The sequence below is a fragment of the Delphinapterus leucas genome, chromosome 16 (assembly GCF_059928025.1).
Source record: "Delphinapterus leucas isolate spDelLeu-1000000601 "Yukka" chromosome 16, BTC_Dleu_Yukka2, whole genome shotgun sequence".
NCBI classification, from domain to species: domain Eukaryota; kingdom Metazoa; phylum Chordata; class Mammalia; order Artiodactyla; family Monodontidae; genus Delphinapterus; species Delphinapterus leucas.
This window is the reverse complement of record NC_143144.1, coordinates 49,675,255-49,699,756: the sequence shown is the minus strand read 5'-3', so window position 1 is coordinate 49,699,756 and position 24,502 is coordinate 49,675,255. Positions and strand designations below refer to the sequence as shown.

Genomic DNA, 24,502 nt, shown 5'->3' with positions numbered 1-24,502 from the left:
CTTCCTTTCCAGCTTCCAGCCATTGTCAGGAATTGGTAGAGCAGCTATTCCTTCAGGGGATATCTAAGCAAGTTCTCCCCTACCTCCTTCCCATGTGCGGGAAACTAGGGGCATCCACAGTGCTCTTCAGCTTGAGAGATTTGTGCTTATCGGTAACAGAGCAACAGAGACTGCACTTTATTTCCCCCACTTCCTCATGACCTCTGTGCCAAGGATCCCCAGGTCTCTGGCGAAGGGATGAGCCTGTCTCTTCCAACATCCAGACATCACAAGCCCCTAACACTCCAAGGTAGGAGTACCTCTACAGAATTTGATCAAATGGTTCCTATTATGACCTAATGGCCAAATCTTAGGCCTGGGATTTATTACTAACCATCACCTTAACTCACCTTGCAGCTTTGAGTTTATCACTTTCCCCATTATTTCAGTCTGTCCACTTGTAAAAGAGAAGAATGACCATTTGCCATCATCAAATAATAATTGTGCTTTGCATGGAAATGAGCAGTCCTGGTTAGCATACATATCAGGGCTACACAGTTAATATTAATTATCTCATGTATTTCTCACTATGGCCCTAGGAGAAAGGCATTATTATATCCTCTGTTTATAGCCATGGAAACTGAGGCTCAGAGAAATTAACTAATTTACTCAAAGGTATCAAAACAAATGAGTTATGAAGTCAGGGTGCAAACATGACTTTAAAGACTGTTCTTTCTACAAGTCAAATTAGGTTTTATTTAATAGGATCCAGAATGCATAGTTTTAAACATTTATCTTCGGTGTCCAAAGTCCTCTGAAAATGTATGCCTAAAAGACTCTCTTACAGTAATTACCGTTAAAGTCACAGTCAGTCAATGATATTTATAAACTACCCTTTATGTCCTACCAAGAATAATGACAGTAACATTTTACATTCCAGACTCCCTTTCAACTTCTCAAAGTACTATCCATATCAGCTGATGCATTTTATTCTCTCAGAAATACTATGATTCCTGAGAGATGAGGTCAAAGAATTTGCCTAGGCAATTGTAAAGTCTCCTGACTCTTCATCCAATGAAATTTCTTTTGGGAGGAGGAATGTGTGTTTATGCATGTGTGATTTAATTATTCTATTGGATTTTTTTAGGTAAAAGAATCAGTGTTTGTTGTAACAAACCAAACAGTACAGATCTGATTTTGAGATGAATCACCTTCCTCATTCTTCTTCCAATCCCACCTTCCCAAAGTTATCCATGGCAATGGATTGGTATATAATCTCCCACTTTCACTCCAGACGATGAAAATCCATGGTTTCTAAGATAATATCATAGACCGAGTCATGTAGTAAAATGCACGTTCTCCAGGAAGTCAGGAAGTGTGATTTTGATAATTTTTAGCACAGGAATCCATCTGAGGTTCCGTCATTGACCCTAGAGTCTATTGCTGCATCCCCTACTCATCTCATGCCTGAATCCATCTTCCTAGCTCCAGGCCTCTCAGCCTAACCAGTTACAAACAAGGCTCCCAGGATTAATTGGCACTTGTTGAGTTTGGTATGTTCCCAGTTTCTCACCCACTTGACATAATATGTGTTCATCCTTGTGCATAAAAATTATGAACCAAACCCACTCTGTCACCCTAGCCAGCTGCCCCTCAATTTCTGCTGAGGGTATTTTGTGGTGTCTAAAGATGACTTTACAAGAACTTTAAATCGGGAGTGAAGTCTTGGTACACACAGGGACATCTAAATAACTGATCCTGAAGTGCAAAATCCCTGAATGCAGCAGATCCATCCACTAATCCCTTCCTGCCACTCTCCTGACAGTGTAAGAGTGTCTCTTGGGCTCTGTCCTAAAATTGGTTTACAATCGTTTAACTTACTCTCACATCACATCAATTTTGACATTATAATGTGATTTACATTGATTTGAGGCTGCCATCAGAGTGAGTTCATAACTATGTCAAAACCTCTGTTGAGTAAATAAAGAACTGATTTTGAATGTGGAGAATGATGGAGGATGGAAAAATCACGGAAGGGGACCAGAAACAATGCAAGCTCAGTAGGGAAATTTTAGACATCAAACATTTTTTTTTTAACACAAAATACCAAAGGTCACTAGTCTCCCACATCAAATACACAGACAATTTTTTTTTTAAACAAATCCATTTCAGTCTGAGTCTTGAGACAAGTCTAAAATATGTGATTCTGCAAAGAAATTTCTAGGATAATTTTAAATTTGTTGTTTTTTAAAAACGAAGGAGGAACTGTTTGGGATGGCGGAGGAGGGAGTGAAGAAGAATGGCACCATCTTCCTCTCCATCCTCCTTCAGCACAGGGACTTCAACCTACCCAGAGACGTCGACATCTAAATAACTGATCCTGAAGTGCAAAATCCCAGAATCGTACTCATTTGCAGGCCTAAGATGCCACCAGAAGGGCAAAGCAGGCTCCAAAACGTGGCATTGTGCCTGCTTAGAAGGAGCTAGTAGCCCCCTCTGTACTCATTTAAGGCTGCCTGGAGCACCCATACTTCGCCCAAAAGCAACTTCTGCATCTATCTTGGCAACAGTTCAACAAGGGGATGAGGTTTGGCCAAAGGTGGGTGGAATCAGCCTGAACATGTTCCTTCGCCCGTATTATCCTGTCTGAAAAAGGCAGATGGAGACGGAAGGCTTTCAGGCTGAGTTCCCGCCGACCTTAACTGGAAGAACTTGCGCTCTTCCACATCTGCAGCTGTGTCCTCCTCAGGGAGTTGTCCAACTAAAAGTGATTTTAAACATCTGTCAGCTAAATCAGAGCTCCAGATTTAGCACTCAGGAACATTATGTGGATTTGTGATGCTCGCTGGAGAACGCTGGATACATAAACCAAGCTCACATGAGACAGCCGGGTGGTACTCTGGTTGGTAATTTCATCTATGACACATTTAATTTGCCTGCACGTTTATGAACGTTATGTAAAGGGAAAGAGTGACCATTTCCCTGCAAAGAGCTTTCGGAATTACTGCAAGATCAATAGCCAGAAGGGAGAGTCTTTACACTGGAACACTGACTGTATTCTGATCCAGTCATTTGCCTGGAATTAAAAAAAAAAAGTCCCAACGGGCTCGTTTTGTCTGAATTTCCTGAAACTCTTATTTTCTGCCCTTTCTGGTGCAGCTATACTTTGCTCCCCTGTACCCATCCTGGAGGAAGAGAAATTCTGCACATACTCATGATTCCTAGTTGCCATCGTTGAAGATGTCAAGCATGGGAGGACCATCCTCCCCCTCCACTGGATGGATGTTTCTGAAGAGATGTACTACTGTTCAGGAGAACTATGAAGCCAGGGCTTCACTCAAACACTCTCTCTTTGCTGAGGCAATACTCCTGGATGATTGGCTAGAAATCCTTAGTGCATTATGGGGCTTTGAAACCCATCCTGTCAGTTCCTGAGATCATGGTGCCCTTGAAGGGAGACAAGGGGAGACACAGCCTTGCAACTCACTATGGGTTCCCAACAGATGATTGATCACAGTGGACCACAACTTGTGAATTTGCTTTGCTTAGGTTAGTACAAAAGCTCATGGCCTCCAAAGTCCATTTCTCCATTAAGCCTTCCCTAGTTCCTCAGACAGAGTTACTCCCTTCACTGAGCTCCCAAGACAGCCTGTGGGTGCCTCACATCTGGTATGAATGTGTGATTTTGTTAGGCAGTGTCTTCAGATGCCATTGTGATCTCTAAGGAAGCAGAGATAGCGTTTAATTTGTCCTGTTTGTACTCCCAATATTAGGACAGGCCCAGAGACTGGGGCCAACTGACATTTTGTAGATAGTGAATAAATGCACGAGGGATGGGCACTAGTTTGAACAGCTTAAGAATATACCACCCAGAGGCAAGGAAAGGTGGTTCTGGTGTGGGGTTGATGGCATGAGGAGAACCCTTGCAAATGTACCCTAGATAATCCACACATGGATAGCACCTGTATGCAGGGAACTGACTCAACACAGGTTTCTCTTGCTGTTGGAGAGAGGGTAGCCCTCTCAAAGGTACCAAAGTCCAGGCGAGGACAGCCAGGAGCTAGGACACAGGAAGAGCAGTGCCATCTGCATGGAGTTGTTTGAGGGGGCTGAGCAGGGAGGGGCTTCTGCCTCAAAATGTCTTCTTTCTGTAAGTAGAGTGTTTGAAATGTATTCCTGAGGGCATTTTGGTTCTTCCTTCTATTCATCCCACCTCCGGGATGACACACTTACCTTAGGAGGTCACTTAAGGTAATAGTTAAAACCAAAGACTGTAGCACCAGACAGATCAGGGTTCAAATCCTGGTCCATAATTCACCAAGGTGTACTATCCTGGGAAAATGACTAAACATCTCTGAGCTAACTCATTAGGTAGCTGAAGGGATTAAACGAGCCAGTGTGAGTAGAGTAGCTGGCCCATGGCAAATGCTCCATGTAGTCAATAATATCATTACTACACTTAGTTTGGACTCTTTCACTTGCAAATGATTAAGAATGAACCTGGGGCTTCCCTGGTGGCAGAGTGGTTGAGAATCTGCCTGCCAACGCAGGGGACACGGGTTCGAGCCCTGGTCTGGGAAGATCCCACATGCCGCAGAGCAACTAGGCCCATGAGCCACAACTACTGAGCCTGCGCATCTGGAGCCTGTGCTCCGCAACAAGAGAGGCCGTGACAGTGAGAGGCCCGCGCACCGCGATGAAGAGTAGACCCCACTTGCCACAACTAGAGAAAGCCCTCGCACAGAAACGAAGACCCAACTCAGCAAAAATAAATTAATTAATTAATAAACTCCAACATCTTCTTAAAAAAAAAAAAAAAGAATGAACCTGGCTTAATAAAAAAAATAACAGGTGTGTCTCACAGAAACCAAGGGCGGGAATGTACCTGGGCCTCAGGATACCTCTTTCCTGGTCTGCACATTTGCTCTATTCTCCTCTCGGCTTCTTCTCTTCTCAGGTCCACGTCATTGGTGGAGAAAACCCACCTCTCAGCTCCTGAGCTGACATATTGCAGATTCAGGTCCCTAAAAAGAGACCTACACAGGTCTTTTTTCCTGGCCTTAATTTCACGTTTCTGGGGAAAGACTCTGACGGACTCACCTTGAATCTGGCTCTAGCCCTGCTCACTCAGCCACGGCAGGGCTCAGGCGTAGGTCAGGCATAGGTCACAGCTATACGATGGCCTCCTCTACCTGGGGCCCACTTTATTGGTAGGGATGCTGGCAGAGAGGGAGGGCAGTCAGGTATGGGGGTTAGAAATCATCATGAGATGTACAGCTGCTATAAAAGGTACCTTCAAACTACTATGATGATGAAAATGGGGCATTTAGAAATGTGAAGAAATGTATGAAATGTCCTTCTGTGTGAAAAAAAAACACAAATATTGCATACATGTTGTAAGCATAACTAGATTCACTTATAAATGTAAAGTGAATGTAAGATTCACTTATAAATTGTCTTTATGTTGCAGTTGTAAGCATAACTAGATTCACTTATAAATGTAAAGATCTAAAGGGATCGTAAAGAAATAATTGTCTTTATGTTGCAGTGATGATTTTTTTAATGCCCCTTAATTTAGTAACAAAACTTTGTTTAATGCGGAAAGCTCCTAACCCTTGAGCCAGTTGCCACCTAACACCTTAGCAAGGATTAGTTGACAACTGGCTTCAGAGCCAGGCCCCAGGGGACAGATCCAGGCCTGGGGAAGAGAAGGGAGGGAGCAGGGACGTGCCAAGGGCACTGGAGACAAGCTTCTTATTCCTCACGGTGTATGAATACTGTGACCAGACCCTCTCTTCCTGGAAAGGCAGATGCCTGGCTTAGAATTCTGAAGTCTCCATCGTATTTTCACAGGACATCAGTGAATTTCAGGCCCAAGACAGGGCAGCTACCAGAAAACTCCTTTGGTAAATAAAAAGGCATCAGAAACATTGTGAAACGCACCACATGGTTTTCAGGGCAAGACTGGTGCCAACTTCTAAAGGCCCTACAGACCTCTAGAAACATTTCTATAGAAACAAATATGCCCACGCTCACCCCAGCAGCTTCCGGGCCCATCTGGCACTCTGTCCCCAGGTCCCACCCCTGGACGCAGTGAGGATAACCCTGGAAAAGTCTCTCCATTTCGGCTTTGACACCCTGCTTCCTCAGCCTGAATGTCAGTGTGCTGCTGCCCCTAGCGTTTCCCCCAAGGACTGGGCAGGACAGATGGTCACTGTCATGTTAAAGCCAAAGACTCATGAAGCAACATTGAGAGCATTGTGAGAGCTTCACTCCTACCCCAGAGACAGACCCCTGAGACTCCTGCCTGGACAGTGCCCCAGGCTCTGAAATGCAGTGGGCAAATCACATCCACAGCCCGAGCTGCAGAGTAGAAACATTGTTTTTGAAATTGCTCAAGTTGGCTGCCCTGAGACATTGCCCAAATGTTTCCTTAAACTCTGCTTTTATCTTCAGCAAAACTATATAAGGCCAGAGCTCCAGAGAAATTCACTGCCCCCTAAGGAGCGAGTATTCAAGGCCCAAATTAGAAGATCAAGCTAGAGACACTTCCTTTCTGTTTCCACAACTATTGTCTCTTTTTAAAAAAATTTTTATTGGAGTATAACTGATTGACAATGCTGTGTTAGTTTCAGGTGTACAGCAAAGTGAATTAGTTATACATATAAATATATCAACTCTTTTTTTAGATTCTTTTCCCATATAGGCCTTTACAGTGTATTGAGTAGAGGTCCCTGTGCTATACAGTAGGTCCTTATTAGTTATCTATTTTACATATAGTAGTGTGTATGTGTCAGTCCCAGTCTCCCAATTTATCCCTCCCCCACTTATCCCCTGGTAACCATAAGTCCACAACTACTGTCTTAACTGAAACCCTTAATATCACCAACTTCTGCAATTTCAGCAGTGTTTATCTGTAGCCTGAGGCCTCTGTGTCCTATGGAGTGTAGACATGCAAAGTTATCTACCTAACACATTTATGAAAGAGGCATCTATTCAGTAAGGTCATCAATTAATTGAGCACCTACTCTGTGCCCAGGAGTGCACTAGGAGCTGAGTATAAAATGGTGAATAAGACTCAGTCCAGCCCCAAGGTGTCTACAGTCCATTAAGGGAAAAAGATACCTACAGAAGCAATGACAGAACAAGATGATAAATGCTCGTGGGATTAAGGACAAAGGATTTAGTGCATCGACAGAAACTTAACAGGATCTTGAAGGGTCAGAGAAGGTTTCCGAGAGCAAAGACTAGATCTGAGGAGTCCTAAAGGAAATTAAGGATGTGGGCAGAGGGAGATGGGAAAAAAAACTGTAGCCCTAGACCCTCCAGCCACAGCCTCTGACCCACCACATATCATGAAGCCCAGTGGTGAGCTGAGTTTGCCAAAGTAGCACAAGCCTATACATCTCCATGGAGAGCTGGATGGCGTGAGGAGCTGGACACTCAGAAATGAAAACAAAAGCTTTCCTTCTTCCAGGAATTATTACCAAATCTGACTTTCTGATAGGCGGTTTAGAGAACTTTCTGCCAGAACAAACTGGTCAAGTCAATCTGAATAATTCATTGAATATGTAGAATACCTACTGTGTGCCAGGGAGCAGGGGGAGTGGGATAAATAACTCCTGCAAGACCAGAGAGAGAAGAGAGGGGAGGTGGGAAAGCGTCCGGGGTGGAGGAAAGAAGTAAAGGAAGAGGTACTGGGCAGGCCAGGTGACCCAGCTGCTGCTTACGAGTAGAAACTCACTGGCTGATTTTTATCTGACGATTGTTGACTAGCAACCTCATCTCTGTCAAGACGAACAGGGAAAGGGCTTCCCTGGTGGCGCAGTGGTTGAGGGTCTGCCTGCCGATGCAGGGGACACGGGTTCGGGCCCCGGTCCGGGAAGATCCAACGTGCCGCGGAGCGGCTAGGCCCATGAGCCATGGCCGCTGAGCCTGCGCGTCCGGAGCCTGTGCTCCGCAACGGGAGAGGCCAGAACAGTGAGAGGCCCGCGTACCGCAAAAAAAATGAATAATAATAACCGTTTCAGATTTCTCATTGTACACATAAGGAAACTGAGGGACACACCAGTTGAGATGAATTGTCCAAAATTCCGCTGCTGCTCATTCTTTCATGTATAAATTCATGCAGATATTACTGAGTGCCTACCTCATGCTGGGCATTGTGTATGATGCACTGGCAAGTGCAAGGACTAGAAGGCAGTTATCCGGACTTCCAGTCCAGTGCTCTCCTTTTATAACCTGGAATTTACGTTTTTGGTTCTGGGTAATCATGGAAGGGTAATCTAATCTCTAGATAGCAATCTATACCTTCTCTCTGACTATGCAAGCATTTTGATCAAAGGCAAAACACGGAGGAAATATTTCGACCTCAACAGATAAAATTATCATGAATTTTAGGGTTACAGCTTTTAAAACAATCAAGGTTGGCAGAATGGAGCAAATCAATGTGCAGTTTGCTCTTTTACGCTCTGAGATTACTGTCTGTTTTGTTACAGAGTCTAACCAGTTAACAAACTTACATGCCTCTTTCACAAACTGTATTTTTAGGATGATGATCTCAAGCCATTAAAGTTTGGGTTAATGAAGTTATCTGTGGATCACTCCCAGGGAACTTTAAATCAGAGGACACAGATGTGTGGTCTCAGCCAAAGGTTACATTTGGTTTGGCTGGCAGAGTGTTGGCCCACACAGCAGTTTTTAAATTTTTGAATTACTTCATAAGACTTAAAAATCAGGAGATTATTATATACAAGTTAAGATTCTAGCTTCTTCTACAAAATCAGAAGTTCTTGAAACACCAAGCCACAGTCTCACTCACTGACAGCATGAATTGACAAGGGCTGTCTACGGGGTAGCCTGTTTAGACAGGAGAACACTGGCCACAGCCCCCCTCACCCCTGGTCTCCTCTATAACTGCCTGACTCACTCAGACACATGCCAGGCCCTGCTGGCCCTTGAGTTCATGACCTCTGCTTAGTATCAGGGGTCAAAATCTTTACAAAGCTCTGTGGAAGCCTCCAACCAATTTTCTCCAGGTGTTGAGTGCAAAATGATTTTGGTGATCCGTGGAGTTAGAGGAAAATATGCATTAATTCACTCAACAAATATTATTGTCTACTATGTTCCAGGTGTGTGCTAAGAATGAAAGAGTCTCAGATAAATAAGACTCAGTTCCTCCAGGAGCCCATGGACTAGTGAGGGAGAGAAACATGTACGTGATTAGAACAGCTTCTCCAAATGTTATGGTGAGTCACGGTAGCACAAAGGTGGGAGCGACCAATTTTAATCAGGGGAATTTACAGAATTTTAGTAGAGGACATAACTGCACTGAACGTTCAGGGTCCAACCAGGAAAACAGAAAACATTCTAAGTAAGGAAAATGGAGCAGTTTCCTATTGTAAATCGCTAACCCAGGAATGGGTGGTTTTAAAACATGACCCCCAAGTTCTTTGACCTTTCTCCCATTGAGGGATGTGTCCCTGCCACCCCCCCCACCCCCCGCCACCAACCCTGTTTGAATCTGGGTGAACTTGTGACTGTTTCAGTGAACAGAGTAGGAGGAGTGTGATGCTGTGTAACTTCAGAAGCTAGGACACAAAAGGGAGCTTCTGCCTGATACTAGATGGAACACTCTCGTTGGGAGCCCTGAGCCACCGTGTAAGCGGACTGACTGCTCTGAGGTTGTCTTTAAACACAAATTTCTTATCTTACAGTTCTGGAAGTCAGAAGTCTGAAATGGGTGTCACTGGGCTGACATCAAGGTATCAGGAGGACTATGTTGCTTTCTTGAGGCTGCAGGTGAGACTCTGTTGTCTTACCCTTTACAGCTTCCAGAGGCTGCCTGCATGCCTTGCCTAGTGGCCTCTTCATCTGACAAGCCAGCAAGGGCAGGTGGAAACTTCTCACATCACATCACTCTGACAGTGACAATCCTGCCTCCCTCTCCCACATTCAAAGGACCCTTGTAATTTACATCGGGCCCACCCAGGTACTTAGGGTAATCTCACTTTAAGGTCAGCAGTTAGGAAACGTCTTCTCCTTCTTGCCATGTCACATAACATACCCTCAGGCTCTGGGGATTGGGATACAGACATCTTTGAGTGGGTCAATGATGCTGCCTACCACAAGAACTTCTTGTGATGCTTAGCTTTATAGATCAACTTGACTGGGCTAAGGGATGCCCAGATAACTGGTAAAACAGTATGTGGGAGTGTTTCTGGAAAGGGTTAGCATTTGAATCAGAGGACTGAGGAAAGAACTGCGCCCTTGTTGCCCTCAGATGGGCATCGTTCAGTCTGTTGAGGGCCTGAACAGAACAAAAAGGTGGAGGAAGGGCACATCCCCTGTCTTCGCTTAAGCTGAGACATCCAACTTCTCCGGCCCTCGGACATCAGTCCTCCTGGTTTTCGGGCTTTCAGGCTCAGATGGGGACTCACACTATTGCCTCTCCAGTTCTCAGGCCTTTGGACGTGGACTGAATTGTTCCGCCAGCTTTCCTGGGTCTCCAGCTTGCAGATGGCAGATCGTGGGACTTTCTGGCCTCCATAAGGACGTAAGCCAATCCCTATAATAAATCTCTCTCTATCCATCTATCTATCTTATTGGTTCTGTTTCTCTGCAGAGCGCTGACAAGCACACTTACTGTGTGCCACTGTTTTAACACACTTCACCTAATCCTCACTGCAACTCTACGAGGTAGGTGCTATTACTGCCCCACTTTTACAGATGAGAAGACTGAGGTTCAGCGACGATAGCTGGCCCAAGGTCACACAGTAAATGGCAGGCTGGGGACTCCATGCCAGGCCTGTCCAGCTCTGCTATTCATTTCTACAAACTCACCATGTTCTTCCTACCTCGAGGCCTTCGGATATGCTGTTGCCTCTGTTTAGCACCCACTTTGCCCTTCGTCACCAGGCTACCTTCTACTCATCCATCAAATTCAACTCACATGCCACTCAATCAGGGGAGCCTTCTCTGTTACCACAGAGGAGGCCAAGTAGTTCTGTTGGGTGTACCATAGCTACGCTTGATCACCTGTGTACATTTCAGTCTTTTCTTAGAATTAAATCCCCAGTCTTTTATCAGAGCCTTGAATCAACCAGCCCCTGGCCCGCTCCAGCCTCATCTCTCCTTCCACTGTCTCCCTTTGCTCTCCTCACTCCGGCTGTATTCACCTTCCTTCACCTCCTTGAACTCATCAAGCTCTTCCCGAGCTCAGGACCTTTGCACACATCTTTCCTCTAGCCTCGCTTTCCGGCTCCTTTGCTCGGGTAATTCCTCACCCTTCAGGTCCCAGCTTTACACAGGCCACTCAAAAGTGAGTTAGGGCCTGCATTACGCCCTCTAATGGCCCCCTGTATTTCTCCTTTGTGGTGCTCATCATGATTGTAATTACATGATTATTTGAGTTACTTCTGTGCTTAAAACCATCTCTGCCATGATACCAAACTCCACCGCTTCAGAGCATGTTTGGTAGCATCTCAATGAGTACTAAATTAATTAAATAACAGTGTGTGAGCTTGTCCTGGCTGTGGATGTGAGGACATGGGAAACACTCAAATGACTTCTCTTTAGAGATACTGGAAAACTGGAAAGTGGCATTGCCTCTAATGTTCAGAAGAAGTCCATGACTCTTCTTACCCCACTCTTTATGAGCACCGTTGGTCAAAATCAAAGACACTGGACGGACCACATTTCTTAAAGAAAGGGCCATGTAGGAAGAGGATAAATACACCTGTTCTTGGGTAGCTCCTCTTGTTTCTCAGCAGTCTTTCTTTCACGAGGCCAGCACTGATAAGCTCAGCCTGGAAAACAAGCACATTAGGGAAGGTGGTCTAGACTAGTGACTCTCAATCATCAGTGTGCACCAGAATCACTCAGGCGTCATCTGGGCGTCATCCTGGAGATTTCCAATCAGTACTTTGCAGCGGGGTCAGGAAAATTACATTTCCAGCAAGCTCCCACCAGGTGGCTGGGTGCTGGTCTGGCTAGTTTCTGGACCACATTTTGAGAAGCAGTGGTGAAGCATTCTCAGACTTCGGTTTCATCACCTGAAGCCCAGGATCACTGCACTAGGAGAGAGCCTGGAGCTCTGTATTTTTACCAGGTCGCCGAAGTTTCAGAAGCACTGGCGCGCAAACTTGGCTCTACATCGGGGAAGTTTTAAACACCGCTAATGCCAGGGGCTCAGCCCTGGAGCTTCTGATTCAATTGATCCTGGAATCAGCCTGAGCATCAGAAGGTTTCAAAGTCCCTAAGTGATCTGAGTGCATCTGAAAGCTTGAGAACTCTTGGCCGAGAGTAGTCCTTCTCAAACGTTAATGGCCTCAGAGTCACACAAAGGGCCTTTTAAACCACAGAATGCTGGCCCTGCCCTCCGTTCCTGATTCAGTAGGTCTGTGTTGGGGCCTAGGAATGTGCATTCCTAACAAGTTTGCAGGTATTGATGATGTTGCTGATCCAGGGACCACACTTTGATAACCACTGATCTAGGGAAGGAAGACAGAGTAAGTTGACTGGGCCTGTGTTTCCTAGACTTGAGTGGGCATAGAAATCAGCAAAGATCTTATTATAATCTACGTTCAGCTGTGGCAGGGTTGAGGGGTCTGGGTGGGGAGTGAGGAGTTGCAAGATTCTACATTTCTAACAAGATCCCAGGTGATGTAGTCCACAGCCAATAAGCAAGACCTGAACTGTTTGGGTCCTAGTCCTGGGACAGCATGGAGCCCAAGCCAAGGCAGTTTTTCTGGCGATGCTTCCTTGGGCCATGCAATGGGCTTTGTGTCCACAGCCCCAGGTATTAAGAAAAAGATCCTTTGCACACCCTTGTTCCCTCCCCGTCTATTTCCCTCTGTGACTGCAGGAAAAGGAGTCTGACTGAGAGTAGGATTCATGTGTTCCTATGTCCCTGCCCCCGCCCCCGCTTCCCAAAACCATTTTAATGTCACATTATTTGCAACAAAACAATACAAATGACAGTTATTTGGGTCAATCGCTTACCATTTTTGCCTAATTACCATGCAATCAAAAATTAGTCAAAACACATGTCAGATTAGCTTCTGTGAGCTTTATTTGATTACAACAATAACCTCCACTCTGTATGCTAACCTTCATGGCTGGTTACACATGTAAAATGGTTGTCTGCTCACAACTTCAAAACATCCGAGGGAACACTGCGCATTAGAGACATGGTAAATTATCCAATCTGTCGGTTTCCTGCAGTAAGGAATGGTTAAAGCTGTGATTGCTGGTTTAGGGGGCCTGTCTATATTCCTACCCTCTTTACTTCCAATGTCCTAAACACGAGAGGGGGGTGGGGGAAGAGGGGAAGGAACAGGAAGAGAAAAAATGGGATTTAGATAAACGTGATAAATCTGTTCTATTACCTACATTACACACTGGGTGTGTTTAAAAGAAAAAAAAAAAAAAAAAAAAGACCAATCCAGAGGAATTGCTGCAAATCACACAACCCTGATTACATGGCAGTATTCCTGGTGGGAAAGCCAGAGTAGTGAAGGATGGACTTTAGCATGTACTATATGCATTTATTTATGGTACAGCACATCATCAAACACGTCACAGGCTCTAAGCTGGCAAACCAGAGGCCTTTGAAGAGAAATAATGAGCTGAGAGGTTCATGACATGCTATTAAAAAGTCTGTGACTGGATTCGGAAAATCAGATGGGTCTCCAAGGAAAGGGACAATTTCTGAGCCATTGCACTTAGAATATGTTTTGAGCTCCAGAGCAGATATTTATGAGAAGAGAGAGTTGTTTTTGTCTCCGATCCAGGTTTGGACTCTGATGTACAGCAGGGAAGCCGCTTCGCACTGCAGACCTGAAGTTCTGGAATATCCATGATGTCACCTTTTTCTACTGATCTGCTACCACTGCACAGAGGCACGCTATTAGCTCTGTGATGTTTTAGCTTAATTCTCCCATATGTGCGTTGCAATTGCAGCCAAAACAAAGTCGGCAAGGGATTTTACAGCCACTGAATTGCTCAAGGTGCTGCTGGCTCGGTGAGATCAGGTCAGGATGCATGCATTATGAGCGAAAAGACAAAGAGAAAGAAGAGGCACCAGGACAGTGGGATTTCCGGTTGCCTGGTGTGTGATTTCCAAATCAAGCCTTTGGTCTTCCAGTCAATGATTTGATGTTCTGTGTTTTCACCTTTGAGATTTTCAGTGCTTCTCTGGCAGATGTGATGGGAGAAAGCACCCTGTTCTGAGCGGTGAACTGTGGATGGAATCCCTCTTACTGAATTAGAAAGGAGACATTTTAGGATACGAGCTCATGAAAGAGAAGAGTTTTGAAATGGAAAAAAAAAAAAGTACACACACACACACACACACACACACACACACACACACAGTAACACATAACTAGACCAGCACAGGATGTATTTGTGGTTAAGCCATCTCTCCCATTGCAGATGACACTTTAACGCTTTGATTCCCAGAGTCCTCCTGCACACACCCAGCAGGAAAAGATGCCTCGGCAGCTGCCACCCTAAAGCCAGGCTGCGCCAGAGATGGAAGGAGGAAGGTCTGGCTGCACATGATCACCAAAGCCTTCAACTTGAGATCAGTCTGAGACTCCTTCTCTTCTCCCCACCGGCAATGTCGTGACATAAATGCGTAACCCTCGCTCCCGGAAGATCTTCCGAATAGAACGAACGATGGGACAGAGCAATCACACCAGGAAAGACTACTTGTGATCATTAAGGGAAGAAAAGGGGGGAGTGGGGTGGGTAAACTGTTAGGCTAATCAAAAGCAAATAACTGTTGTTTTTTCCTCAGCTGTCTTCGCAAAAGTCACAAGGATGATGGTACATTTTCAAGCCTGCTCCAGCCAAACTCTGAAATATGCAAGTATTGGTTTCGTATGCGCAAAGCTGCTCTTTTTTTTTTCTTTTCTTTTTTCTTTCACTGTGGGAAAATGAACTTATTTTCAGTCACCCCTGACATCTGACCACTCGACTGATCACGAGGACACTGTGGTAAACCACAGCTCAACTTGAAATTATCTCTTTCAGGCACGGTTCCTGTATTTTGGATGGCACCAGCCCTGGCTGCCCAGCTTCAGCTTGCCTCTATGGGGGTTCCATTTTCGCTTTCCTCCATCGACTCAAAGCAAGTGGTCTTATTCTAAAGTCTTTCAACTGGGCTCATCCTCAAAATAAGCTGAGTACAAAAAACGACACCAGTTTTCCCAGCCAAAGCCCTAAAAGTGGCCTATTTATACATTGTGTTCTTCTTTTTCAAAAGGGCAGGGGGCGGTGAAAACTTTAAACATCCTGGAAAAGAAACCAAAAAAAAAAAAAAGCGCCAATTCTCCTGATTAATATCAGGATGATCCAGCAGGGTTTATACATATTCCTTCTGTTTGAATCATCTTGTTTTTTGTAGCTGTTTTACACCTCCAGGATCCTGCCATCTGCCCACTCTAAAGAAACGCAGCAAAGCATTCCAAAAACAATGGCTGGAAGGAAATCATTTTGAACAAACCCAAGAGATGGGCTTGTCTGCACCCTTCTGCTTATTGCTACGCTCCCTGGAGGAGTGTGGGCTGGACCCGAGGCTCATGCTGCATGGGTCTCGTCTCCTAATAGCCCCCCTTCATCCCCCCCCACCCCCGAGCCCTGTCATGCCATCGGGCTGACAAGAGATCTGGCTGCCCTCTTGGCTGAGGAAGGAGGGGGAGGAGGGGTGGGCGGCCCCCTGGGCAGCTCTGTCCTACTCAGATCTGGTGTGTGTCACTGGAATGACAACTTGAAGAAGGCTGGAAGCCTGTGGACCCTACAGCGGGCCCAGTCCCCCTCACTCTCTTGCTACCCAAGACAAGAGTTAACAGGCCCAAAGAACACGGAGGGGCCATCGGGACAGACGAAAGCAGTCTTTCGTTTTGCTCACAAAAGCCTGGGAAATCTAAAGCTTAGCAAAGGCTTTATCAGTCCTGGGGCTGAGCCAACGAGCAAGCTGAAGTTCAGTTGGCCAGGCCAACGCAGCTGCTGGCTATCCACGCTTCCCACGGGGACTTTTCCTCAGCCCGTGACTTAGACAGTGAAGGGACGGGTAAGGTGCATGTAGCTGCCGAGGGTGACTGGAGAAACAAAGTGACTTGCAGCTCCCGAGCAGTTTAGGTGGAGCAGAGAGTGCAGAAAAGGTTTTCTTTCCAGCCGCAAAATGAGGTGTCAGTTAAAGGGCTGCTGGCCTTGCGGAGAGGTTATTACTTTAAAGGGATATTGGCAAATGCTTTTGGCTGAACATTTAGGCTTGGTTACTTGCCTTTCCCCCACAGTTCATAGAGGGATAAAGATATTACATGAATTGGATTTTTCTTGTGAATTAAAACATCGATGTCCTGACAAGTTAGTGCTGAGCAGGCAAGAAAGGAGGGAGAGGACGAATGCTTTGCCTTCCGCGCAATGCAAAAAAATGTTCCCAAAACAGCATCATTCCACTCATTGTTCAAGGTCACCAGACTGTGCGTGCTCAAAATGGGACTCCAGACTCCCAAATCCCAGTGTCTGATTAATTGTCCTTTGACTAAAACAATGAAACTAAAATGGGTTAGCAAAAGGTATTGCTCCAGGCCCAAAAGTTCAGAAAGCAAGCACAGCCTCCAGGAAAGTAGGATTTTCTTTCATTAGGCTGATGCTGAATGCCTCCGTAATAATGCTGTAAATGTGAAATTGTCATTTGCACGGTAGGTGTATTGGTGATTTTTTATCATGCCAGTTAAAAGGTAGCGAGTATCACTGTGCTGGGTTCCTGGCACTGGGCAAGGCATTTCCCCCACATTATATGATTTAACCCTCACAAGTACCTGGGGGGTATGATGGTGCTAGAACTGATTATAGTTCTTTGCTTGATGTGTAAGTGGTAGAACTGGGATTCAAGTCTAGGTTTCTAACTCCCATGTTTCAGAACCACTTAACTGCCTTTTTAAAATAGCATCTTATTTTGTGTATTCATATCTGGGTCGACTACTGTAAAGTGTAAGTTCCTAGATAAGAAAAACTATGAGCTGAAGCAGAGCTTTCTTTGAATTACCTACTTGCCATATTTTGCCTAAATATGAAGGTAGTGGGGTTGGTCGTGAAACACTAGCATCCATCGCTTTTAATTAAATAGTGCATATATTCGTAAATAAACTCTCTGTGAGGAAGACAATATATACCCCGATATTTCAAATGCATTGAGATGTCCAGACATAAAATAGTTTGGGTCTTATAAGAGGAAAATATTGGTTTGAAAAGTTAGAAGGTTAAAGATGTTAGTACACAGGTGACTCGGTGCTAAGTGCACATCGACAAAGCAGGAAGAGGGAAATTAATTTAGTTAGCAAATAAGTTGGAGGATGTGGATGCCAACCTCTCTTAAAGTAGAGGAAAAAGACATAATATCATCTTTTCTCTACATTTTTCTCTTTCTTTTTGAAAACAGGAAAGATATGGGGATAGGAAAAACAAGTTAAAAGTGCTAGTAATACACAGATGTAGAGAACAAATGTATGGACACCAAGGGGGGGAGGAGGGGTGTGATGAATTGGGAGATTGGGATTGACATATATACACTAATATGTATAAAATAGGTAACTAATTAGAACCCGCTGTATAAAAAAATAAAAAAAATAGAATTCAAATATTCCAAAAAAAAAAGTGCTAGTAATAATAAAGATGAAAAATGGATTGCACCTGCCCTCAGGGATCTCACGGTCCAGAAGTGGAAGCAGACACATTAACGAAACAGTATGAGAGATGAAAAATAGGAACAGGTACAAGGCACAGAAATAGGGTAGAGGGGACGTAATTACCTAGAGAGAGAAGGAAAAGGTGAGGAAAAGCTTCACAAAGGAGGAAAACTTGAGCTGGAATTTAAAGACTTTGACTAAGTGCATAATGGAGGAAAAAAGAAAACTCTGTACAAAGGCACAGAGCATGAAATGAGCTGACATTTTGGGGCCCAGAAGGAATCTGATATTGCTGGAGGAGAGAGCAGACAGGCTAAGTGTGGAGAGATGAACTGGCGAAGTAGTTAGGAGGCTGGGTCTAGAATGTGGTGTGGTGAGCCACTGATGGGTTTTCAAAAGTGGATTTGAGTTTCCAAAAAATTACTCTTGCGGTGCTGTCAAGAATGAATGGTTGGTCATCTGATCAACAAAATGAAAAGCCAGTTGTTTCAAAAAAGTAATTAAATAGACAAACTCCTGCATGATTGGTTTTTTTTTAAGAGGCAGAACTAAACAGTACTAGATATGAACAGGGACATTGAAGCAGAAAAAAGTAAATATTTAAAAATCATAAGGGAATCACGTGAACAACTTCAGAGCAATATATTTGAAACCTTAGATACACCATACAATTTTTAGACAGCATAAATTATGGAAATAAACTTGAGAAGAAATTGACACTGAATAAACCCATAACCAGTAAGGGGAAAAAATTAACTCCACAGTCAAAAGTACACCACAAAGACTACTAGCTCCAGAGGAGTACGTGGACAATTTTTTCCCAAAACTTCAAGGAAGAAATAATAACCCCTCACAAATAACCATTCTAGGGAATAGAAAATGAGAGAAAACTTGCCAACGTGTTTTATAAAGTCATTATAATCCTGATGTCAAAGCCAGAGAAGGACAAAATAAGAATCAATCTCACATATGGACAAAGAAGCAGAAATACTGAATAAATGTAAGCAAGAAATCCGAAATGAGTGTGTATATATAAATGTCATATAAAGTATATTTTACATGGCATGCAAGAATTGTTTAACATTAGAAAATCAATCATATAATTTATCACATTGACATATTACAATTCATAATGGGAAACATTCAGGGAAATTCGACACCTGTTCATAATTTTTAAAAAAATCTTTGCCAACTGGTATGAATCATAGCTCCATGACTTATTCATTAATAAATTTTAATTCAGGTAAAGACAATCTAAGCTTTGTACAAAAAAGGAAATGAGTGGATGAGAAGAGGAAAGAGAATGGAGGCAAAGAGAACAATTATGAGGTCATCATGACAAATCCAGGTATGAGACACAGCCTTCAGAGGCTGGAGGAAAGTCCTGATGGTAGAGGCAGAGGGGAGAGCAGATTTCAGCCATAGTTAGGAGGAAGACCGATAGAAGCTGCTGACTGACTGGGCGTGGGAGGAGGGTCGTAATGAGGAGACAGGAGTTCATTATGACTCCTGGCTTTCTGCACTAGGTGGCTGTGTGGATGGTAATTCAATTACTCAAAACTGAAAATGCAGTTTGAAGATTTGTCTGAAATTAGCAAGTCCTCTTGCATGAGGGTAAAATAACTAAGAGAGCTACTCAGCAGCCTGAAAAAGAGCTTTTGCCATCACTGGATTTCAATTAATAGCAGGACAGAGAGAGAGAGAAAAGCACTACCTGCTTTTGAAGCCCACGTTGGAGCTGGGCCTGGCAAAGTCGCCACTTGATAAACACCTACTGAATCAGGCCAAAGCTACCAGCAGTTTACAGACTGTATGAATGAGTAAGAAGCTGAGGCTGTGGGGTACCCAGCAGCACAGCAGGCAAGAAAAAATAAAGCCTACCTTGGAAGTACATAGTTAATCTAGGGTTAAGAAGTACCTAATAATGGTAATATTAGCGATACAAATATTTTTAACATTGAAAACAGAGCAAAGAGGGAAAGATATTTTCATTTTTCTTAAATCCTGCTCTATCATATATTCCGTTATGTTTTTATAAACAATTATTACATTTTTGAATTAAAAGTTAAGCTTTGTTCACAACAGATTTAATTTGTATAGAAAATCACAGAATGTAATACTTTGGTCCTCAAGGATTCCCATGTGCCCGAAGCACTGTGTCCACATGCTGGCAGCTACAAGAATTGCCTTTTTCTTCCCTCTTCATTTCTTCAATTTTCCCTCCCAACTTGTTAATATCTATGTATGTCCCACTCAGTATGCTGTGATCTGAATCATATCAAAATCTATAGAAATAAACCAAACTAGATCACCACTTTCCTATGTATATGCAAAGTGTGAGGAAATCATTGGTTAAACATCCCACTGTTCATTCTTTTCCCAGGCTGGATGCAGTGGACCCAGTGGACAAGACTATAGAGCACGGAGGGCCACCTTGAAAGCAGTCACAACCTACAGAAGGCAGCATCAGGCAGCTGCCAACAAGTTTTGTTAAGAGTGAGATCAGGGCTTCCCTACGAGAATGACAATGACTTCATTGGGCTTTAAGGAAATTCATTCAGGTGTGGAGTTGGGTGGAAAGTGCCAGAAAAGTATGAGTGACCCAACATCTAGAGTTTGGTAATTATTTCATAACTGCCTGGTGCTTAAACATTTGGGACACCAGATTACAGACTGTATTACCTAAGGACCAAACCCAGATCAGAGGGAGAAGGTACTAGAACCCTTTGCCAGGAGCAATCTCCTGCTGAAACCATCCAAGGGGCAGGATCCACAGCAGGACAAAGGAACTTTTGAAAGGGACTTGAAAAAGAGTTCAGTTACTCTGTGGTTAACCCATCAAAGGCGTCTTCCTGTAACCCAGAGGACAGCAGGCCTCGACATGTGCCGGCCATTTGGAAAACAGAGTCATATGGAGTAGATCAAACATTTCAGGAGAGCCCCTTGCCTTGAAAACACGGACCCTTATGAAAATCATTAAGCAATTGGTTGTTATTTATTTGCTTACACTGTGCTTCAGCAAAGCAAGCAGGAAGATGAGGATAAGAACCACTGAGCCAGTTTCAGAGGCCCTAGTTCAGGAGAGAAGGATTCCCTTACACCCCGGATTTTAAAGAGCCTTTTACGAAGACATCCGACCACACGGCTGGCATAGGGAGGCTGTCTTGGCTCCCTTCGACTGTGTATTAGGTTAACAACCACCTCAAGCTTCTCAGAAGCCTAGAAATCCCCAGGCTGTTAGAGGAATTCCACAGGGCTAAGAAAACGCTTGCAATCTTAGCACTGGAAGCAGAAAACTATTTCCAAACATCGTCCTTTCTCACTCTGTGGCCCTTTGTGTAACCCACTCCCAGCCTCAGAAAACTGGGTGGCTCCACAGCACACCCCCAGATCTGTCCTTCTTAATGAGCCAAGCACTCTTCATTCATGGCTTGGATCCGTGGACCTGGGAATGAACAAGGAGCAAGTCCGTATTTTCACTTCGGGAGTTACCAGGTTATTGCGCATCGAGTTCCTTCTAAACTAAAGTAATTCCATTGTCTGATGCCTGGAACTTTGCTTGCTTTGAAGTTTAAGGAAGTAGCCCCTCAAGATTCATCCGTCTCCTAGCCTCAACTTCCCTTTCACTCAGACGCAAAGTGCTTGTGAGTGGAGAAGGGCTCAGCAGCATGTCATCATTCTTACACTTTGGGCTTTCAAGTGATCTGTGCTCTGGGGGATGCTGAATGCATCGCCTCAGAGGCTCTGGGAAGTGGGGGAGGAGGCTGGCTCTTGGAAGCTGAACTCAACTTCTCCCAGAACATTACAGAGGTTGAAAAAATCTGTCCTCCAAATATTCAACACATATGTTCTGAAATTCATTAAGTTCCAAAATTAAAAAACAAGTTTAAAAGATCCAGCATTGGTTCTTGTACAAAGCAGATACTCAAGGAATGCTTGTTGACTGAGGAATTTGTTAGCTGATAAATATGAGAAATACAGTCTGTTTTGTAGCACATGGCAGCTGAGGTTGCTAGGAAGACATTTGTCCCTGGTTTGTCATTATACAAGCTTTAGAAAATGAATTGCCTAAACCCTACCTGTGTTTGAAGAACAACTTCCCTGACAAAGCCTTCTCAATGCTCTCTGCTTTGTCATTTTTGGAGGGGACAACTATCACTTGGCTTTGAGTTGTTAATTAACTTTTTGTGATCTTCCCAACTTCATGGTCCCCAAAGGGAAAATTCTGTCTTATTTCTCGTTTACGTAAATTTTGGAGGTAACCCCCTCAGGATCCAACATGAGTTTCTGCACAAAGTACATACTCAACAACTGTTTGTTGACAGATCAATTTGTTCATTAATAGATATTAAAAATACAGTCTGGTCTGTACCATATGACAGCTGAAGTTGCAGTACACAAAAAGCGTCATTCTCTGCTACTTTTTTATAGACCGTACTTAGAAGAAATATTTTTCAGAAGACCTTTTCTGTGGTCTCAAGTTAGGTTTAGACACCAGTATTTAAGAGGGAATAATGTGTTTTATGCAGTAAAATAAGACAGCAACTATACAAATATTGCAACACTGCAGTGACGTTTTCTGTTGACAGAGATGTTGATTAATTTCTAGTAGGCCCATGACAGCCATTTCTGAGGATCCTTAGTTATGAGAGATGCTCGGTAGATGAGCTAATCAGGTTTTTTTAGAGTACAAGATCTAGTCTTGATGCTTTTTGTATTAAGAAAGAAAGGAAGGGAGGGGGAAGGGAAAGAGAGAGAGAGCAAGTGAGGAAAAAGGAAGGAAGGAAGGAAGAAACTCTGTTAAAATATCCACATACGTGATTTAACCACTTATTAGCTAATGACTCGTACACATAACAAGTACGTCATTATAAGAAAGTTGAAAGGAAAAATAAATTCCAACCCTAGAAATATAATTTGGGGATCTTTCCCCCACTTTGCCCAATGCCATTGTACTTCCAGGCCTAAGGAAAGCTCATTCTGGGAGTCTACCTAAACTCTAGAACTTCTAAGTATCACTCTTCTTATCAGTGCTTCAGATCGGGATATTCTTCCAATAGAAGTCTGGGAAATGGGTCTTTACATTCACTTGCACGTCTTATCATTGGGAAAATAGCCTCCCCACAGCAGGTACTGGCTCCTTTCGGTGGACTCTGAAGGCATCGTCTCATTTAATCACTCCATGGAGGCAGGAGCTGTCTCTTTTATTTGAGGAGGGCTGATACACGAGAGGTGCCCAATACCTATCTGTCAAGAAAATACATTCTCCTATCAGCCCTATGAAGTAGCAGCAGGAGGCCAGTTTACTGGATGGGGAAATTCAAATGTGAAGGGAACAAGTCACTTGCCTGAGATCTTCGCAGAGCCTGATTTGTACCACTGTCTCTCTGACTAGCCTCTGTGCTGAGCCCTCCTGCGAGAAGGCAACCATCTACCTTGGTACCCACCCTCATCAATATATCTGGAGGGCTACTTTCAAGGGTATCCTTTCCTTTTGCTGGTAAGTTAAAAGAAAAAATGAAAAACTCTTTTGATCCCTTGAAGATGATTAGCTATAAAGAAAGCTAAACGATCAAGGCCTATATGATATTGTTTCCCTGTGAAATTTTTTTTTTCTAAATCGGGAAATGGTTACTTAGGCCCCCATAAAGCCAGCTCAGAGCTCTACTTCTCCTTCCTTTATCAAGACTTCATTGACTTGGAAAGTGGCTTCTGCTCCAAGGAGTGTGCCAACAGTTTTTACAGGCTGCCAAAACTCTCCACCTCTTTCTTAAAGGAGCCAGGGCCTTTCTTTTCTAGAACTTTATGCCACAATTAAGCAAAACCCAGCCACGTTCAAACAATGTTATACCACAGTTTCCTTAAAATATATTAGAAACCTTCCTATATCTTATTAAGGTATTAAAGTATAATATATGTGTTCAGTAGCAATCATCACCTACTCTACTGAAAGTTCAAAAATTTCTAAAGAGGTGGACAAATATTGATCAGGAACTACCAAAAACTTACTATACCTGATTTCTTAATTAATATAAATGTGCTATATTTATACATACAGCAGCCCACAGTGATAACAAGAGCTCAAAAGGGCACATAACTCCCAAAACCAAAACCTGTGTTTTACTGAAATGCATTACAAATAGGATTCCACCTGTGCAATACTTTTACAATATAAATTTAAAAATAGAGAAAATTAGCTATCTATTAACCCATATTGGTCATTTTTACTGAATCTACACATTGCCAAAAATTGTATCTCAATGAAAAAAACTTGAAGGAAGAAAAATAATAGAGAAATTGCTTTTTAATGTCAATGGAAGAATACCTGAATCTGAGTGGATGGGTGGATGGGATGGATTTGTATAAATTGACTTGATCATATTCTTTTTTTTAAAATTGAAGTATAGTTGATTTATAATGTTATCTTAGTTTCTGGTGTACAGCAAAGTGATTCAGATATATATATATATATACTCTTTTTCATTATGGTTTATTACAGGATATTGAATATAGCTCCCTGTGCTATACAGTAAGAGCTTGTTTATCTATTTTGTATATAGTAGTGTGTATCTGCTACTCCCAAAGTCCTAATTTATCCCTCCCCCACTCCCTTTTCCTCCTTTTCCCCTTTCATAACCATAAGTTTGTTTTCTATGTCTGTGAGTCAGTTTCTGCTTTGTAAATAAGTTCATTTGTATCATATTTTAGGTTCCACATATAACTGATATCATATGATATTTGTCTTTCTCTTTCTGACTTACTTCACTTAGTATGATCATCTTTAGGTCCATCTTGACCATATTCTTTTTGGTTTTTTGTTTGCA

General features: G+C 43.3%; 1 protein-coding gene and 1 long non-coding RNA gene across 4 annotated transcripts in view; one reads left to right on the top strand and one right to left on the bottom strand.

Moving 5' to 3' along the window:
• LOC149747281 (uncharacterized) overlaps positions 1–24,502 on the bottom strand; it is a 368,282-nt gene that overhangs the window by 260,089 nt on the left and 83,691 nt on the right. The gene's annotated exons all lie outside the window — the stretch shown is intronic.
• The window catches only part of RNLS (renalase, FAD dependent amine oxidase), a 322,501-nt gene that overhangs the window by 289,240 nt on the left and 8,759 nt on the right, over positions 1–24,502 (top strand). The window contains exons 8-12 of one of the 3 annotated variants that reach the window (XR_016388107.1): positions 9,111–9,227; positions 9,696–9,780; positions 10,435–10,534; positions 13,773–14,850; positions 15,019–23,178. The gene's annotated coding sequence lies outside the window, so the exon portion shown is untranslated. Of the gene's footprint in view, positions 1–9,110; positions 9,228–9,695; positions 9,781–10,434; positions 14,851–15,018; positions 24,393–24,502 lie in introns of those variants that run through there. The other 2 variants (XR_016388109.1, XR_016388108.1) reach the window with 2 other exon arrangements.